Raw genomic sequence first — 21,675 nt, 5'->3', positions numbered from 1 at the left:
GGAGTCTCTTCTGGAGTTTGGCGGTGGTTCCGGCGTAGAGGGAGTTGCCGTAGTCCAGACGGCTGGTGACGAGGGCCTGGGTGACCGTCTTCCTGGTCTCGGTGGGGATCCATCGGAAGATCTTGCGTAGCATGCGCAGGATGTTGAAGCACGACGAGGAGACGGCGTTGACTTGTCTGGTCATGGAGAGGGATGAGTCCAGGATGAAGCCTAGGTTGCGGGCATGGTCTGTGGGTTTGGGCGCGCTGCCCAGGGCGGAGGGCCACCAGGAGTCATCCCAGGCGGAGGGTGCGGATCCCAGGATGAGGACTTCCGTCTTGTCCGAGTTCAGTTTCAGGCGACTGTTCATCATCCACTTGGCAACGTCTGTCATCCCTTCGTGTAGGTTGGCTCTGGCGGTGACGGGGTCTTTGGTGAGGGAGATGGTCAGCTGGGTGTCGTCGACGTAGGAGATGATGTTGAGGTTGTGCTGGCGTGCGATGGCTGCGAGGGGGCTCATGTAGACGTTGAAGAGTGTTGGGCTGAGCGAGGAGCCTTGAGGAACGCCGCAGATGACTTCGGTGGCCTCTGATCTGAACGGGGGGAGGCGGACTCTCTGTGTCCTTCCGGCGAGGAAGGAGGTGATCCACTCCAGTGCCTTCTCCTGGATTCCGACGTTGCTGAGGCGCTGTACTAGGGTACGGTGGCAGACAGTGTCGAAGGCCGCGGAGAGGTCCAGGAGGATGAGGGCCGCTGTTTCTCCGTTGTCCAGCAGGGCTCGGATGTCATCGGTGGCTGCGATCAGGGCGGTCTCGGTACTGTGGTTGGCCCGGAAGCCAGACTGCGAGAGGTCGAGGGAGCCGTTCGTCTCGAGGAAGGCGGCCAGTTGCTTGTTGACGGTCTTCTCGATGACAATATGTAAAGTTGAAATGTCTATTTGATATAACTTGAATATCAGGCCACTAACAGTTCTTCTCCAATAGTGCTTTCTCTTCGCATACTCCCACCTGTCCCTCGCTTGCTCTATTATTAACAACATCGCATGTTACGCACTCCGTATTCACGCCCGCGAGACTCCTCTTCCACACCCTTGTTAGCACACCTGACGTAGAACTACCTTACTCTTGTTTTCTATTAGTGCCTTGCACCGTTGACTACTGATCTCTGTATGGAACAGCCAGAAGGTCACTATATTTCACCTACGGCCCTGCTTGTTCAGCGCATTGTAACTCATACACCAGGGGCGGCCTTAGGCATGTGCAAGCTGTGCACCTGTACAGGGCCACTAAACCCCAGGGGGCGCCACGCCAATATATATCCTCAATATAATAATCCTCTGAGGATGGATATATATTTGCGTGGCTGCCCCTGGCAGGGATTTGGCGGCTTTGGCTCTGTTCCACTTCCAAACACCCTGACCCCCTCCCTCTTCACTGGCCTCCACGCCTGCGTTCCTCCTGGTTCCTGATTGCCTTCCTTTTTTCCCTACTCACTGCTGGCCCGCTGGTACCTTCCTGAGCTCCGGGGGGCTCCGCCCCACCCAGACGCCCTCTTCCGGGGCCCCCTACCTACGCTCCCTGCTCAGGGCCGCCATGAGCCTAGAGACGCCCCTTCATACACTGAGGTAACTTTGTCCAAAAGTGATTTCATGATGCACTTTAGATCTATACTTCTGTACTTTGTCAGGGTTGTTTCATGCATTTCTTTACTACCTTGCAGCTACGACACATCGTGACAGACTACCATACTTTTGCTATCAATTTGTCACAACAACATAATGAAGTTCAAGTTCAGAATTTGTATAGCGCACTACTCACCCAGAGGGTCTCAAGGCGCTTGAGGGAGGAGGGGGGAGTACTTTACTTATCGAATATCCAAGTTTTAAGTTGCTTTCTGGAGAGGTGGTTCTGTGTAAGGCGGAGGTGGGTGGGGAGAGAATTCCAGGTTTTGGCCGCTAAGTAGGAGAAGGATCTTCCCCCCATGGTGGATTTGTTGATGCGCGGAATAGCGGCTAGGGCCTGATTGGACGAACGGAGTTGGCGGGTGGGGGTGTAAAAGGACAGGCGCGTGTTAAGGCATTCGGGTCCTAGGTCGTAAAGGGCTTTGTGTGCATGGGTGAGGAGTAGGAACGTTATCCTCTTGTTGACGGGGAGCCAGTGGAGGTCTTTCAGGTGGCCGGAGATGTGATCTTGGCGGGGGATGTCAAGTATGAGTCTGGCTGAGGCGTTTTGGATGCGTTGGAGTTTTTTCTGTAGTTTGGCTGTGGTTCCTGCGTAAAGGGTGTTTCCGTAATGCAGTCGGCTTGTGACCAGTGCATGGGTGACCGTTTTTCTTGTTTCGGTGGGGATCCAACGGAATATTTTTTTGAGCATGCGTAGGATGTCGAAGCATGATGAGGAAACGGCGTTGACTTGTCTGGTCATCGAGAGGGAGGAGTCCAGGATGAAGCCCAGGTTGCAGGCGTGGTCCGTTGGTTTGGGTGCGTTTCCCAGGGCAGGTGGCCACCATGAGTCGTCCCATGCAGAGGGGGATGATCCTAAGATGAGGACTTCCGTTTTGTCCGAGTTCAGTTTTAAACGGCTGTTCTTCATCCACTTGGCCACTTCTTTCATCCCGTTATGTAGGTTGGTTTTGGCGGAGTTTGGGTCTTTGGTGAGGGAGAGGATCAGCTGGGTGTCGTCTGCGTAGGAGATGATGTTGAGGTTGTGTTGGCTCGCGATGGATGCGAGGGGACTCATGTATACGTTGAAGAGGGTGGGACTGAGTGATGATCCTTGTGGTACGCCGCAGATGACCTCGGTGGCCTTTGATCTGAAAGGGGGGAGGCGAACTCTCTGGGTTCTTCCGGCGAGGAACGAGATGATCCAGTCCAATGCTTTTCCTTGTATTCCGACGTTGTTGAGGCTTTGTATGAGGGTGCTATGACAGACCGTGTCAAAGGCTGCGGAGAGGTCAAGTAGGATGAGGGCGACTGTTTCTCCGTTGTCCAGTAGTGTTCGAATGTCGTCAGTTGCTGCGATGAGGGCGGTCTCGGTGCTGTGTTTGGCTCGGAAGCCGGACTGTGAAGGGTTGAGGGATTTGTTGGATTCGAGGAAGGTGGCAAGCTGACTGTTGACGGCTTTCTCAATGACTTTGGCAGGGAATGGGAGGAGCGAGATGGGGCGGTAGTTCTTAAGTTCAGTGGGGTCTGCTGTGGGTTTCTCCAGAAGGGCGCTGAGTTCGGCATGTTTCCAGCTTTCCGGGAAGGTGGCGGATATTGAGGGAGGAGTTGATGACGTCTCGGAGATGGGGTGCGATGATGGAGTCTGCTTTGTTGAAGATGTGGCGGGGACATGGGTCGGTTGGCGATCCTGAGTGGATGGAGTTCATCAGGTGGATGGTGTCTTCAGTGGTGATTGGGTTCCAGGCGTAAAGGTTGTTAGAGGGGGGATTTGGTTCGGGGGTGGGTGGGGTGGACTGGTCAACGGACTTGTTTTCAAAGCTGTTATGTATGTCGGCGATTTTGTTGTGGAAGAAAGAAACTGCTGAATCCTTAATTGACACATAGAACCGATTTTGACACCTATTGAAAAAAAATGACAAATGTGCACAATTGGTGCTCAATTTATGTTGGAAGAGTCTTGAGGAAAATATCATGAAGAGACTTAGCTCCTGCATCGTAAATGCATGCAGAAGTATGTAGACTAGATGAAAATGCTCGCTTGAATAACATAGGTTCATGTTTACTACATTTCATGGTGTATGCTTTTAACGTGGAATAGAAATGTGAAAGTGATAACTCACGTGTTATGGAAGTTTCATTAACCAGTCTCCTTTGAATAAAGATATATGTGAAGAAGTAGCAGGACGAAAATGTAAAATTAGATAACCTCATGAACATTTATTGAAGAGTTGTTTTAACATTATCTTTGCGGACGCGCGCAGACACATTCCAGATGCTAAAATTATTTTTGGTCCCAGTGAGAATACTCTTCACCCAGCAGTAATTTTAGCTCACCGCTTTTATTGTTTTAAAAACACTCGCATTCTGCTATTGACTTTTGTACTTACATCCTACCTGATTGCTATCGCCCTCACCTCGGTCCACAACTGGGTTTCCCCGATTGTTGTGGAGGGTGCCGGAAAGAAAGTAAATTGTCTCTGGCTGTTGGGGGAGGAGCCTAGCGATTAGCGTCACGCTTGCAGCCTACTGCAGCGCCATGCAATTCCCGTCGCACAGTGGACGGGCGCTGACACATTGCAGCTTCTAAAAATCTTTTACGTCTCTGTGAGAATTCCCTTCGCCCGCAGTAATTTTAGCACACCGCTTTTATTGTTTTAAAAACACTCGCATTCTGCTATTTACTTTTGTACTTGCATCCTACCTGATTGCTATCACCTTCACCTCGGTCCACCACGGGGTTTCCCTGATTGTTGTGGAGGGTGCCGGTGAAAAAGTAACTTGTCTCTGGCTGTTGGGGGCGAAGCCTAGCAATTAGCGTCACTCTTGCAGCCTACTTCAGCGCCATGCCATTCCCGTCAATCTGCTACCTGAATACCCGTTCCATGGTAAAATAACAGCCTAAATGCTGATTCTTCTCCTCTCTGAAACATGGCTGACGGCGGAGTCTGCTCCGGACATCCTTGCAGCAATCCCAGACAATTATTACATCCTTCAGGCTAACAGACCTGGGGGTAAAGCCAGAGGAGGGGTAGCAGCTATAATACAACAGAAACATCAATTTACCTCATTAGAGACTTCAGGTCACCCCTCAGGCGATAGCCTTTTACTAAAATTTGAATCCCATCACTCTTCTTTTATCTGCGCTCTATTCTATAGAGCACATCACATGCCTACATTCCCCCAGCTGTTGGGCGATATGATCACTGAACTGGTTGTTAATCATTCTAGAATTTTGATAATTGGAGACTTCAACTTCTGGCCAAACAATGTTCGGGAAAGCTCGTGCTCGATTGAACTCACTGATCTCCTAGCAGGAATGAATTGTATACAGCATGTAAAGGCAGCCACCCATATCAAGGGGTACATCTTAGACCAGGTTTGGACTTCAACCTGGAAATTTCCCACCTGCTGATCTCCCCTTCTACATGGTCGGACCACCATTTTATCACCTTTTCCATCTTCAACCAAAGATCCTCTGTCAGGAAATTTCATGGCTAGAAAGTGGGGTCGGGTGGACATCGAAGAACTTTGACTGCCTCGGCCCCCACTGCTCAGGAGGAGTCCCCCCACACCCCTGTGCAGAAAACATCAACACCTGGCTTGAATCTGCCAGACACAGCATAGCCCTCCTGAGGAAAATTAAAACTAAGAGGCCCCATGACGCTCAATGCTGGTTCTCTGACGACCTAACAGTGAAGAAACTGGCTCTGAGACAAGCTGAACGTAGGTGGAGATGCGATTATTGCCTCGATAAAAAAGCTGCGTTTGTGTCCCTACTCAGAGATTACAAAAGTGCTGTCCTTCAGACCAAAGCAGAATATTTTTCCTCAAAAATATTAAAATCAGCCAACAAAGCCAAGGACATTTTCTCTATAGTGGATGAACTTGCTAAGCCAGATCGAGTCATTGCAAAACCTGCTCCATCACAACTTTTGTGCGACTCTCTCAATTAATGTTTCATCAAGAAAATTGCCACCATTAAGGCCAGTATCCCCAGACCTACCTTACCTCGGCATCTCTGTGCCCACGCATAAACTCCCTTCACCTTGATCAAATCCCTGCAATCACTAGAGATGTTTTCTTTGCCCTACTTAAAGAGGTCTGTTCTGGTTCCCCTACGGATATTTGTCCTCCCAACATCCTTCGGGAAGTTTTCCTATCTTGTCCGACCCCCGCTATTGCTTCTAAACAACTACCTTGCTCAAGGTACTGTTCCTAAGCGAGCTCAAAATGTCCTTCTCCCCCAGTGGAATAAAATAGTCAATGCCTCATTACTTCAAGGATTGATCCCTGACTGCATGAAAGCGGTGCATTTTACCCCCATTAAAAAAAATAAAACAACGGACCTCTCAGACCTAAACAACGTCCGCCCAATCTTTATGATTCCGACACTAGCAAAGCTTCCTTGAGAAATGTGTTCAACAGTGCACCACTTTGACCAATTCAGTCTCTTAGATCCATTCCAATCTGGCTTCCTCCATGGCGATAGCACTAAATTGGCGCTCACACACATTATTGATGTTAAACTAAAAATGTCAGGCCGGAAGGAATCCTGCCTTCTTATCCTCCTTGACCTCTTGTCAGCATTCAACACTGTCAAACATGACAGACTCACAGACCTACTTAAATGTTGGATGAAGATATCGGGGACTGTCCTAAAGTGGTTTGCCTCTTTTCTCCAGAACAGAAGTCAAATAACCAAGGTCAATATGTCCCTAGGCAACCCTACACAGGTCACATTAGGCGTCCCTCAGGGTCTTCACGCTCACCCACGCTCTTTAACTAATTCATGGAACCCCTAGCAGAGTTGTTGGATTTGTCTAACATCACATGTACGCAGGTGACACCGAACTGTACTTAAAAAGCTCTTCTCCTAAAGATATTAAGTCTTTAAACACAACCCCACAAAACAAACTGGCTGACTGGTAACTAATAATAATAATAATAATAATAATAATAATAAAAACCATTTTAAAGCGCCTGGCTACACAAAAGTGTGTCCCCGCGCTAAACCACCTCAAACTAAACGCTCTCAGAACAGAATTCCTCTTCATTGACTCACTCAAACACTCACCTGACATCGCAGAGTGACTGAAACAACTAACAGCGCTGAATTGTGCTCCTCACATTATAGAGTCAACGAGATCTCTGGGAATAATGCTGGACTAGAATCTGAACATGCAGGAGCACATCAGCTCTGCCACCAAAGGAGCAAACTTCCACATGAGCATCTTAAGAAAAATAAAATCCTTCCTTGCCCCAGATGACTTCAAGTCTGCTCTTCAAGCTCTAGTGAATCCCAGGTTGGACTATGGGAGTACAACCCTATGTGGCCTACCCAGAGCTAAGCTGGTATTACAAAAGGCCTCTCTTAACTCTGCTGGTAGTCTCATTACAGGTTCAAAAAGAAACAATCACATCAATCCTGACCTGAAATCTCTTAACTGGCATCCTTATGGGGCAAGAATTCATTTGAAAATTGGCTGCATTACCTATAAAGTCCTCCATTTCAACACTCCTAGATACCTTGCTCAAAACTAGAGCTGTCTGGTGGCAGCAGAGCATTTAGAGGTTGAAGCCCCCAAAATATTTATAAAAAGAAAACTTATAACCAAGCCTTCTCATGCATGACCCTGAAAATCTGGGACTCCTGCCCACTTGAAATCAGAATGAATTCCTCAACTGCTTCATTCAAGAAAGAAGTTAGAAGGATTCTGATGAAAAAATCTTTGCTGAGGAACACATGAACTATACCCCAGGACATGATTTATCCCCTAGCCTGCACACACGCTAATTTCTCAAAGTGCAATGTCTTATTCTGTTCTATGTGTTGTTGTCTGTCTAGAACCTGTTGTTTTCTCTCTAGGGAATTCTCCAATTCTCTAGGGGATTCTCCCATATCCTATCCCTCCTTGATGAGGTTGTTATTTTTATTGATGTAGCCTTGATTATTGTAAAGCTCTCTGATACCCGCAAGGGTCATGTTCATAGTATAAAAAACTTTATATATAAATAAATACCCCTCTACAGCCCGTTGGGCAGTAAAGACAGCCATACCTGGAGTACACCTGTTACACTAATGATAGTTGAGGTAACACCACGTGACTCAATGTTTCAACCAAAAGTTTGGTAGAATGTAGATTAGGGGGTAGGGTGCTGGGATTAACTCTGGCACATCACAAAGTCACATATGTAACACTGTAACACGACATGTTGTAGAAATGATGGTCCCAGGATCTAGCAAATATCTCACAGTCTAAGCCGATGGGACTGGATGGAGAATCGGAAGAAGAGAAGCCCAAGGAGCGTGTTGGGGTAACAGTGTCTTGCCTATCACCCTCAGTCAGTCCTGAGTTAGACAAGGTACTCCATCACAAGAGTGACGGAGTACTGTGTCCCCCAAACTCAAGGTCTACCTGCTTGATTTTGAGACGGGCAGACTACAAGTTGTATGCCTATGCAGTAAAATGTAATCTATCAGTGTAAAACTACCTCTGATAACCCAACGGAGTAGGGACCATCAGAGATAAGCCATCCAACCATCCACCCAATTTAAAGTGAATGGTCGGATGGCTTTATTTTTTAGCTACCTGTCCCGGGATGAAATGACCACCACACCAGTTCAGTTCAAAAACTTTATTTCGATCACTTTAGATCAAGAAAGTATTACACATAACAGTACACGGATGATACAACATAACACTTTAAGTACTCTTGTGTTGGTCCATTTCAAGAAAACTCCCAGGGTGTGCAGATCATAAGCTATTTACTATTCAAAAACAAATTCCCACTTTAGGAGTTTGTTCTTGAAAAATAAGAAACTCTGGAATAGTTTGATGAGTGGCTGGCCATCATGTTTTCCCATCAAACCTTTCCTACATTGACAGGAACGACAATGGCTGCAGTATCTGCCAATAAATAGAAATATCTGCTGGGCCGACAGACATCTCAAAATTTTAGGGGGAAAGTAAAGTCATGATAGCAGACATAAAATCCTCGGCCATCATGTCTGCCCATCAAACCTTTCCTACATTGACAGGAACCACAATGGCTGCAGTATCTGTCAATATATGGAAATATCTGCTGTGCCGACAGACATCTCAACATTTTAGGGGGAAAGTAAAGTCAGGATAGCAGACATAAAATCCTCTCCCTCCCTGTCTGCGTTTGCTCCATCCACCAAAGCTTAAATAAGGCCCTCTGTCTAGAGCGGCACTGTGGGAGAAAAAATGATGGGTTGGAATGCTAAGCCAAGCGAAGCGATTGCCAGTGATTACACCATTTGCATGAATGTATTCGTCCCATCAACTTTTGCTTATTTGATTGCCAGTAGTATGGCTGGAAACCTGAGACTAATGAAGCTTTTCAAGCCAACTACTGCCAATGTTTGTGACTTCCAAAAGTAGTAAATTTGCATCCATTCAAAGCGTAGTGCAGACTTACTACTTTTTTGGTAAAACGGTCGCTATTTATTTATTTAAGTTCCTGATCCAAAAAATTTATATGTTAAAACCTCTTAGTGAGGTTTATAAATATCAATATCAGAACAACCAACACAGAGTCATAGACGACCCAACTCAGGGTTCCTAGACTCAACTTCCAAGTCAAGATTGCATTTATTTGGGTGGAGTCACACACATAAGTGCTGGAAACAGGGTGCTTGGGGCCCTCAGAAATAATCAATCTGGAGTTCAGAAGAAGAATGAGCAATAAACATGCCTTTACATTCTGTGTATATCCTGTCAAATTTTCTGCAATTTTAAAGACAAAGGTCAAATATCAGGCTATATCTTCTGACAAATTGTTGCTTATTTGGGAGCTGGAGTGTACTTTTATTTCTCTGACTGCAAAGAGACATGATTTTGTGAAAGTAAAGAGGTGACTATGCTGCTTGGGTACAGGAGATGTAAGGAAAGTCTGTAGAATGTCCGTTTTTTTCTAACACACAATTACATTCAAACATTGGGAAATTAACTATACACATATTTAAAATGTTATCACGAATTAGGACAGAACAATGACACACTTTTTTGCCATTCTGAAGTTTGATGAAAACAAAAACTTTAATAGGGTAAAAAGAAATCAAGACAATAAACTACTAAATATTCACTGAAACCTGATTTCCACACATTTGTTTTTACACTGTATATTTTAACCACTAAAACTGCATACCTATGCAAATTTTGTTGCCATTTCAACAGGAAATGTACTGTCTGTAAACCACACCTTTATCACTCTCTTGCTGAATAGACGGGGCACATTTGCTGCACTTGTTTCTTTGTAAGATGCTTGGATCTTTTACAATCCCTGTAATTTCAGTGATATACCATTAATGGCAGCACCTCCACTCTAAAAATTGGTCCAGCACCACTGTCCACACAACCTCCATGAAGCTATACCCTTGGTATCACTGTCCTACGTTTGAGATGAAGTTAAAACCAGCTTAGTAGCAGACATTCATTAGGATCCAGAAACGACTGATGATGTTTTTTCCTGGTACTTTTTCAATGTTTTTAACCATGACCTGCAGGTTGCCTAAGACATTCAGTTAAAGGCTGTCTGTTTCTTTAGGAGAGGAATAACCAGACCAGCTTTTAAGAATTATTGGGATGTTTTTCACCTCAGGTTGTGTGATATCATAGACAACACAAGCTATGCTCTTGTTGTGTATTTGACGCCACTGAGAACCCCTCAGTAATCAACTTTCCCATAATTCATTGTTAACCATCTATAATTCTACATGGAAATATTGGAAACATGCAGAAATTGTTTCAATTTTAAGAATATTAATTAAATATTACTGAGGCATGTGCAAGGGGTAGTGGTCTTCACAGTGTCTCAATCACTTATCTTATGTTTACTCTGTTAGACATGTTTCTCTCCATATCTTCTCCATCTGAATATCTTACATCTCATCACTTTCTTTTTTAGCACACTCTTTTTACCATCCTGAATGCAAATACTCGCATGTCCTTCAGTTTACTCCCCCAAACACTCAACACACCTACTCATCTGTAAGCACTAAATTTTCTTTTACTTTGCCCTGTCAATATTTTGACAACTGTGTACCTCCTTCACACACATTTGCACAGAATCACAACTGCAACTCGAATACACGTCCAGAAGCCATGGTATTCGGAACACCTCTTTGACCCACTGACAGCCACTGTGAGAAACTCACACTAACTTCGACCTCAACTCCAGAGCACTTAATTGAGGATCGTTATAGACACCGGGAGGTACCTAAGTTAAAAGTGGAGTCTAGAAAGTGTTTATTTGGGAGATCATAGTAGTAAGATGAGGTTTTTTGATGAGTAAAAGAGAGATGGAGGTGGGAACAGTCTCTAGAAATGGATTACGGAGATCAGAGTAGTAAATGAGGTCTAGGATGAGTCTAAATATGTCACATGAAAAAAATGCAGGAACACAACGTCCTGTAAATAGCTAACGCTCCTAGGTAATGTGAAAAATAAGCAGGAACTAAATCACTGATAGAAATTAACTCAACATTTTTTAGATTCATTGTTAAAAAATCCATCAGTAAAGTTAGGGTTCACTCAGGTTGGGCCCGGTAGGGACCCGTTTCAATGTCTGGTTTTAATCACTACAGGGTCTGACACCTGGAGGGACTTGGCCCACTTAAATCCCTGACCTAAGCGATCCTCGGTTAATGTTCTCCAATGTTAAACAAATAAACATGTGCAGGGCAAGACACTAACACGCCAAACTAACTCAAAGCTCCCACATCCATTCGGGGTCACGTCACCAAGACATCTGATACTATGAGTGTGATGAATCAAGTCTGGGTTTTTAGGTTTTGCCTACACAGCGCTTGTGATATGCTTCTGAAATCTATTGTATTTAGTATACATCTGAAAAGGGACTTACATCCCACCTCTGTGTGTTTCTCTTATCAATCTACCATGGCCCAATTACTATTTCCATCCACTTTGTAGGACTTTTTTTAAAGCTTGTGCCTGCACATCATTTGTCCTGTACTTGTTTTGTTTGTCCTCACCCTTTACCTAACTTTCCCGTGGCTGCAGGATTTCATGAACAATTGGTTCCTAAACCCCTCCCGCTGTTCTTTCTTTTATTAATTTAGAATAGTGCAAACATATTACTACGTTCTCTGCACAAATCAGAAGTTCAGCATATAAGATTGCTGGCACTCCTTTGGAACACACAATTAAAATGCATTTACATTATGTGTTCCAAAGAAGTGCAGGCCATTTGTTTTTGTATCGCACTTGTGTTTTTTTACTTGTTCTCTGTTGTCTCTCTTTAAACTAATTTCAGGTCAGACAGACAGACAAACCATTTCAGTTTCTAGTTCCGCTGGTCCCAGGTTTTCTAAAGGACTTATTGGATAGTATTAGCAGGCTAAGGTCAGTGCAGCGCCTCTCTCTCTTTTGCTAGTTATAAAACAATAGGTGTTGATATATTTTACTGCAGCTGCTCCAAAAATGAATTTTCAGAATACATATTAGAGGCCAACACGAGGCCAAAAGAAGTATTTAAAAAGAAATGAGACATATTCACTCCAGACTCTTCTACACCTTTGTAGAGAGCTGCCTATCTCTGTTTCTGCAGATACAAAGGTAACGCAAGGATGTACAGAAGGATGTGGAAAGGCTGCACCGGGGAAAGATTTATACAAGACTAATATATTTCAAACACATCAAGCAGTGAGCCCCATTCTGGCTACCTAGGCGAAAAACTAAAGCAAAAATTCCACATAATTGTTGCTGATGTCACTGCCGCTGTACTGTTTCCAAGGCGACAAGGTGGTTGGAGTAAGGGCGATGTGTGAGGTTTCATTTGTACGTTGGATGCAAAGCTTGATTCCTTTCTGGTGTAAGCTTTGAGTGAGGAGTATCGAAGACATCTTTGGCTTCTCGCAAGCCTTTAATGATGGTGTGTGACCATATATTGACAGTTCAGCATTAGCCAAGTGCGTGTCACAAACATTCTGCCACATGCAAAGCTGCATGCGTATGGCTTCCCATATTGCAATATGCAGTTCTAGAGGCAATACCAGAATACCACAATGCATGAATTATATGCAGCTTTTAATAAACTGGGAAATGCAAATTCAGGCTTGGGCTTCTATCTGCCTGCCCTTTCAATTTTTTATGACAATGTCTGGCTATGGATAGGTACTGTCCCTCTCCCATACGATGCCTAAATTAGTTGAGACCACTCAGGTCTAGGATGGAATCCATAGGGGAAGGATGCCTGCACGTCCACCATATATACGTTTTTACACAACTGTAATGAAGCAATTTAACCAAATTAAAGGTTGAAGTTCTTGGAGGTTAAAGGGTTCCATTAAGTGTATTCTGTTGTGTTTGTGTCCTCGCTGCTAAATAACCGTGGAATCCTGTTCGAGAGTCTGGGGCAGATCGAGGCTGGAAGAGGAGTCTCCAGACTGTCCTCCTCAACTTACAGCCGGGTTCATGAATAAACCTGCTACTTCTACACTACATTTTGTGAAGTGTTTACTTCGCAACATTGGTGAAGGGAGGGTCTTGGACCCAGCAAGTTTGAACCCTGAGTTGCGTTTTACAGTTGCCATTTAACGATGAGAAACCTCTATATTTGACTGTGACTTTGGGATTTATTTATTTTCAACAAGAAGTAAGTGCAGTACTTCATTTATAAGGATTACCTTATGTTTGCCATTTTGGGCGACATGCTGATCATCTTTTGACTGGCGGTTGTGGTTGCTGACAGTTGATGCAGTCACGTTGTTTGATTCCACGCGCATTCCGTGTCTCGCTGTTCTCTCGCCATTCCAGGAGAGTAGGCAGCGTTCTGTAAAACGTGCAGGAACGTGTCTCCAGCGTATGACGCCACTGCTGAAACAAAGAAGCTTTTCCTGTAACCTAGCAACTGTCTACAACCCGCTTTATTTGGATGCTGCGTGTGACGCAACCCCTTAGAAACAAGAAGCCTTCCTTGTAACTTAGCAACGGCACTGATATCTACGCACGTCGATTCCTGACATTTTCCTACGTTCTGACGCCACACGCACGCCCTGAAATACTACAGGAAGCATTTGGCGTATCCTAGCAACCGACGGAGAAAACGAGGAAGTTATTCGGGCACAAAAGAAACGCCCCAGCTCGCTTCAATTTCAATTTTCAAGTATCGGATTTGGTAAATATTTGCTTCTACCACGTCTACGGTGATACACACACCGTGTATCATTTTATGGTGACTGTTTACCACGTCTACGGTGATACACACACTGTGTATCATTTTATGGTGACTGTATTACGTTACTTAATTAACACTTCTATATTGGTATTCACACCATATTTCACTCCTTGTGCATCATTATTGTGACAATCATTATTTTACTGTATCTTCCTTTTTTTTCTCTCTTTATTTTCTTGTCTTACTTTTACCATATTTGATAAGTTTGTTTCATAATGGCTACAATGAATTTACCGGCAACTCAAGCATTTATGGTAGAAGAAGGTGAAGTTTCTAGTTTACAGTGGGAAGAGTGGAAAGATCGTTTTATTCATTATTTAGTAGCTTTTGAGAGTGAAGATATGTCACCTGAAAGGAAGAAGAAAATACTGTTACATTGTTTAGGTAAAGGTGGTTTACGTATTTACAACCGCATGGAAAAGAAAGCTAGGAGTGGTGATGATGGAGATGTTTTTGTGCAACCTTCAGCAGATCTTGATTCTTACTTTGCCCCTACAGTGTGCAAAGCTGTACACCGCTACAATTTCTATCATCGTAAACAGGGTGCAAATGAAAAAGTAGAACATTACATTGCTGCATTAAAGAATTTAGCACTACCATCAAAATTTGGTGCAATAGAAGAAGAACTGATTCGCGATCAGTTAGTTATGCATTGTAATAATACACATTTGCAAGATAAATTGTGGATGAATGGTGACTCCAGCTTACGAAAAATTGCTCCTATAATTTCTAAAGCTGAACTCACGTCCAGATGTGCTAAGACTGTAGTCTCTTCGAGTAATTCTCAAAATGATGAAATCATTAAAATTGTGAGACCGCGTTCTCGTCAAGAGGATCATGCAAAAAAAAGAAATGATAGAGAAATGTTAACCAAAGAAAAGAAACATTTCAAAAGTTTTCAAAACGAGAGCATAGTAGACTTAAGAAGTATATGTTATAGGTGTGAGAGTTCTTTCCACCTTGCTCGTGACAGGAAGTGTCCTGCACTAGGACAGAGGTGCACTAATTGTAAAGTTCTTGGACACTATTCTCGTGTTTGCCAAAAGAAAATAAGGTCTGTTAAATGTGTTGTTGATCAGTACTCATGTGAAAATGAATATTCAGACACTGAAGATGTTATTTGTGTCATAGAAGAACCTAATAGTAATGGAGGTATCATTAGAAGGAAACTTTTATGCAATATTGTTATTGGTGGAATTACAGTCACACTAATGGCTGATTCGGGTTCACTATATACAAATATTAATCGAAACACTTGGAAAGAATTTTTAGAAGAGAATCTTGGGAATGTTTTAGAAGTACCTGACATGCATCCTGTTAGTTACACAGGTGAACCTATCGGTTTAATTGGTTTAAAAAAATTACCTTTTGAATTCAAGGGGAGAAAGGCTGAGTGCAAACATTACGTTTCTAAATCTGGACCTTGCGTCCTAGGTTGATGGGACCAGGGTGAGTTGGGGATAATGTTAAATCCCAACAATGCTGATCCAGTGTTAAGTGTTGCTACAACTGATAACAAACCGTGCAGTCTTATCATTTCAGGTAAGGTTGGAAAACTGAAAGGCTTTTCACACAAGATTATTCTCAAAAAAGATGCCCGTCCTTGCATTCATAAAGTCAGAAACATTCCCATGGGTGTCAAAGAGAAAGTTATTAAAGAATTACATAAACTGGTTCAGAATGGTTTAATCAAACAAATTGAATCTTCTGATAGGGTCGCTCTGTTAGTGGTCGCGCGCAAATCCAATGGCCGTGTCCGCTTATGTGTGGATTTGAGAGAACTGAAGAAGAATATTTTTATAGATGTTTTTCCACTACCAAAGATTTCTGAATTACTCTCTGCCACAAGTAACAAACAATTGTTCTCCACTATCGATTTGACCTCCGCTTACCACCAGGTTCCTTGTCACAACTCGCTCCCTGTGCTCTCGTACCCACCGCCAAGGGGCCGCATAGTGGGACTTTCCAGTCTTCTAATAAGCTTCCTGACCTTCCCCTGCATGCATATCCTGACTTCCAGCCATTTCGACACTTATTGGGAATTGACATCCGTTCCCAATCCATGCCGGGTTTCGTGAAAGCCAGCCTGCTTACACTTGAAGCCAGCCTACTCAGGCCTGAAACTCCATTACCCAGAATTCCCTACTCACTGCTTTGTCTCCACCCCTGCAGGCCAAGGATGGGTGGAGGAATTCAACTCACCCGTGGCTGACTGCTGCTAGCCTGCTCACACCTGAAACATGTGATTACTGTGAGCTCTTTTAGCCCCAGTTCCCTTCAGGCCAAGGTTGATCATTGTAGCTGTTTACCGGTAAGACCGATCCTTGTTTCCAGTGCTCCCTGAGCTTTTGCTATGCTTGTTTCCAGTCTTTCTTGAGCTTTAGTTATGCCTTGTTCCTGAACTGCTGCTGTTTTCCTTGTTCCTGAATTAGCACTGCCTGCAGTGCTACCTTGACCCCTGAGCCTTAGTATTCCTTGTTCCTGAACTGTAGCAGTTTACCCTCTCTTGAATTAGCACTGCTTGCAGTGCTACCTTGTTTCATGAGTTTCTGAGCTATAGCTACAGCTTGTACCTGAATTAGCACTGCCTGCAGTGCTCTTGTTTCCTGGGTTCCTGAGCTATAGTTATTCTGTGTTCCTGTTCCTGGGCTTCAGCAATTTTCTTGTTCCTGGTTTGCACTGCTTGCAGTGCTCTCTTGACTCCTTGTTTCCTGATCTGTAGCTATGCCCTGTTTCCTTGAACCAGTACTGCCTGCAGTGCTACCTTGACTCCTGAGCTCTAGTAATTTCCCTGTTCCTGAACCAGCACTGCCTGCAGTGCTATCTTGACTCCTGAGCTCTAGTAATTTCCCTGTTCCTGAACCAGCACTGCCTGCAGTGCTACCTTGACTCCTGAGCTCTAGTAATTTCCCTGTTCCTGAACCAGCACTGCCTGCAGTGCAACCTTGACTCCTTAGCTATAGTAATTCCCTGTTCGTGAACCAGCACTGCCTGCAGTGCTACCTAGACTCCTGAGCTTTAGCTCAATTCTTGTTCCTGCCCCAGCACTGCCTTCTATGCTCTTTGTTTTCTTGATTCCTTAACCTGCACTGTTCTAGTATACCCTTGTAACCTCCCCTTTTGTATATCTCTTTCCAGTCCCTGCCTTTCTTCCCATTTCCTTGGTTCCAGTTCTAGTTTTCTGTCTTTCTATTGTGCTGCCTTGCTTCCGTTGCCTTGTATGTTTGTTACCTGTTTTCTGCCAAGTGTGCCCTGTGATTTCCTTCATTTCCTGTTAAGCACTCCTCCTTGCTAGATCCTTGTCTATTGTGCTTGTGTGTAGTGCTACCCCCTTGCTGTTACTGCCTTGCGTGTTCCTCTTTGATCGCCAAGATCCGTGGGCACAGCTGAATACCTAGGTGGTGTTTCTTGTTCACTGTGAGTATTGTCTTTGAGTTGCATTTTTAACATCACCATAGGTATAAGCTCCACAGACCCTGCCTTTGCATGCATATCCTATATGTTGGTATTTGCAGTCTGTATCTGTAACAGCAATTGTGGGTGAGAAACTTACTGAGCTTCAGTCTTACCATGTGGAGCTCCTGAGTGCTTTACCCCACACTCCCCTTTATTGTTAATGGTGTATTATATATATTGCTTGCACGTCTGTCCTGGGTGTAGTTAGCCTGAATGCTAAATTGCCTCGTGAGTGCCCTTCCTTTCTGAGTCTTACCCATCTTGTTCACTTGTACAGGCTTCCCCTTTGGATCCCTTTTTCTCCTCTAACTCCCTGTATGATCCTGGACAGCGCTGTACTTCTCTTTCTGTGTATGTTTTCTACCCAGTTCCCAGTCCTTGCCCAAGTCCCTGACTGTGTTCCCAACATAGTCCCGGACAGTCCCTGACATTCCTCTTCATGTAGAAAGTAGACACCTTACAGCCTTTATTACTCCTATTGGCTTTTTTCAATTCAAGCCGGTACCTTTCGGTTTAGTGTCTGCTGCCGCAATGTTTCAGCGGTTAATGCATCGGATTTTTACTGACACCAGGAATATAGTATTTTTTCAGGATGACATACTTGTCATTGAGTCTGACAAATTGGAGCATGACAGTACCCTTATTAAAGTTCTAGAAATTTTAGAACTTAAAAGGCTTATAGCTGAAGAATCTAAGTGCAAACTGGCTAGGAACTGTGTTACTTATTTGGGGCATGAAATGAACTCTAAAGGCATTTTTCCTAAATCTGAGCTTGTTGACACCATTAAAGATGCTTCCACTCCTCAAAATAAAGATGAAGTTAGATCCTTTTTAGGATTAGCGGAATTTTATTTGAAATTCATACATAATTTCTCTGGGAAGATGTACAGTATCAGACAGCTCCTTAAGAAGGGTTGTGGTTTTTTTTGGTCTCAGGAGTGTCAATCTAGTTTTAAATGCATCAAGAAAGACATTTGTTCTGCTCCCGCACTCAAGGGTTTTTCTCCCAACCTCAAGAGCATCATCACCACCGACGCTAGTGGTAAGGGCCTGGGTGCGGTATTATCACAAATCCAAGAAAACGGCAATGAATGTGTTGTGGCATTCGCCTATAGAGCTCTCACTGGCACAGAGGAAAAGTACTCAGTGATTGAACGTGAAGCTTTAGGTTGTGTATGGGCCCTTAAAAATTTCAGGCAATACATTTGGAGTACATGTGTAACTCTTAGGACAGATCACAAACCTTTGACCAAGGTACTTACATCAAAAGGTCTTAGCAATTTTTCGCCTAGGATTTCACGTATGTCTATCCAATTGCTTGATTATGTTCGAAATAGGATTGCTGATTTTCTCAGCAGATGTCCCCTTCACAATACCATAGAAGAAAAGAATGAATGGGATGATTGGATGGTTGCTTCTGTTTTTGGTGACGAGCTAGAAAGCATTTCTCATGACAAATGGAAACAAACCCTAGCTAATGACTCAACCTTGATTACTGTTATTTACCATGTCCAGAAAGGTTGGCCTACAAAAGCTATGTTAGAGAAGAATCTCCCTGTTTTTGGGAAGTTAGGAATGATTTATCAGTTGAAGATGATCTGTTAATAAGAAATGGAAGACTTGTCCCTCCTGTAGACTTTCGGAATAAAATTATTGGCTTATGCCATGAAGGTCATTTAGGGATTGTTAAGTGCAAAGCCAGAATCAAACAGTCTTATTGGTGGCCGAGCATCGATAAAGACATTGAAAGGGAGAAAAATTAGACATTGTGTTCAATGCATTAATTCTGATAAAAGCCTAACTACTCACAAAACTCCCTTACACCCCATAGTTGTTCCTCACATGTCTTGGGAGAGAATTGGCATCGATATTTTTGGACCTGTTAGAAGTGATGATAATGTTTCAAAGTACATTATTGTTGCTGTTGACCACTTTTCTAAGTGGCCTGAATACACAATTGTTGAAAAACCTGATACTGAATCTGTAGTTATGTTTTTGGCTGATGTATTTGGCCGTGAAGGTCTTCCGAAAGACATTATTTTAGATAATGGCGGACAGTTTATCAGTGAAACATTCAAGAATTTCATCAAAGAAGCTGGCATTAACCATAGGACCACTTCTGTGTACCACCCAGAAGGAAACGGTTGCGTAGAACGCTTCAATAGAGTAATAAAGGGTGTTATTGAAATGTCTTTTAGTAATTGCTTAGAGTGGGAGGATGAGTTAAGAGAAACAGTCAATGCATACAGAGTGACTTGTTGTGAGTCTTCAGGGTATGCCCCTTTTGAACTCATGAGGGGAAGGCTCCCTCGAACCAAAGACAATGTGGGTTGGTTAAAATGTACTAATTCTGTAACTTGGTCTGCTAAAAAAGTAAGGAGATCTTTGGAAGATACTCAACACAAACAAAAAGAGGTTTTTGACCATACTCATAATGTAAAAAAAGTCCAACTTTGTATTGGCGATGTTGTGAAAGTTAAAAAAGGAAGACTGACACGTAAGGGGGGAAGTACATTTTCTGCTCCTTTAAAAGTTATCAAAGTATTGTGTAATTCTGCTTTGGTAAGTGATGGAAAGTTGTGGCCTGCGAGTAGAATTGCCAAGTTCAGAGGTGAATTTGAACCTAATGTAACTCAAGATAAACAGTTTAATCATCATCCGATTAAGTATGATTGGATCCAAGATGCTCTGTGCAACACTAAGTCTACCTCAGATGTTGCAGAAGACATGAGATGTGTTTCTGTTCCCAATTCTCCTTGTGATAGTGAGGGGGAAAAGGGTGATTCTCCTTGCATTCACAATGACCTTCCCAGTCCTGAAATGAGTGTAGCATCATCTAATGATTATTGCATTCATGAGGGAAATTCTGGAGTAACTAGGGCTGGAAGAGTTTGTGTAAAACCTCTTTATTTAAAAGATTACATTACACAGGTTTGTCCTTCTTAATCTATTCTAGCATGTGTTTTACTTTATTTTTAGGGGGAAAAAAGTTTTTTAAATTAGGATTGCATCTTATTTGGATATGCATTTCTTATATTGTTATTTTATTTTGTTATCTTGTTTTTTTTATTCTTTTGAAGGAAAGGGGAAGTGTTGTGTTTGTGTCCTCGCTGCTAAATTACCCCATAGGATTCCACATGGTGTGTTCTGTAACCGTGGAATCCTGTTCAAGAGTCTGCGGAAGATCGAGGCAGGAAGAGGAGTGTCCAGACTGTCCTCCTCAACTTACAGCTGGGTTCATGAATAAACCTGCTACTACTACACTACATTTCGTGAAGTGTTTACTTCGCAACATATTCCAGTTCACACACACACTTACTGAATTGAGAGGAGGGGAGCAATTTTGACAACATGGCTGATATATTGGCTCTCTGGCACAGGGAAACTACCATTTGTATTTTCAGATACATGGCAGATGATGAATACAGCTGATTCCCTAGATGTAAGGAGACTAAACTCTTCCACTAAAAAATTCACATCTTGCTCTTCATTTGTGAGACGTTTGACATTGTGGTGCTCCAGCAAATTTACGAGGTTCCAACTCAAATATCCATTAGCTTGCTATGCCTCAGCTCACACGCAACACAATGGAGTGCCATTGTTTATTCATAGATCCCAGGCGTTTATAATTACAGACCAAAAAGAAAGCGAAAGATGATAGATGCTTAACAATAGAGGCACCCGGAAAAGGTAAACCTTTTACTTTAACAACTGCCTGCACTCCCAATGTAGGACAAATCCGTTTTTGGACATCCTTTTGAGCAGCAGTGGCTCCTCCGCTATGTCCGTGACGAGTTGCCCCACTGCCGAAATGGAGGAGACAGAAAAAAGAAAAAAATGACAATAAAACTATTTTATTGTCATTTTATTTCTTACTTCCAATCCGCGAGTCTAAGGTGGGGCCATGTCGTGTCAGCAGCAGGGGGAGGAGGAGTGGTAGGCACTGAAATGAAAGTGCACATGTTTGTTTGGCCGTCTGTCAACAGCCTGCCAAACCGACAAGCACACTTGGATATCTCCAGGCTGTTCCTTGGGGATATATGTAGTGCTCAGGGCACAGGCTCCCAGTCCCTGCTGGAGCGTGAGACCAGCCTGCTCCCCCCAATCCCAGCGCTGCTCTCATGCTGGGAGTAATAGCATGAGAGCAGCGTTGGGATCGCGTGGGGAGCCTGGATGCCTCTGGATTGGGCTGCCGAGAGCAGAGGAGTAGCGAGGCGCAGCAAGGGAGCAGAAGATTGGGGCGGCCGGCAGCGAAAGTACGTGTATTTTTTTTAATATTATTATTATTTTCCCAGCGCTGCCCTCCACCCTCCCAGGTTAGATTGGCAGCAGCATAAATTGTATAAGAGGTAATT

This window comes from Lissotriton helveticus, chromosome 5_1 (assembly GCF_964261635.1).
Source record: "Lissotriton helveticus chromosome 5_1, aLisHel1.1, whole genome shotgun sequence".
Lineage (NCBI taxonomy): Eukaryota > Metazoa > Chordata > Amphibia > Caudata > Salamandridae > Lissotriton > Lissotriton helveticus.
This window is presented reverse-complemented; position numbering follows the sequence as displayed.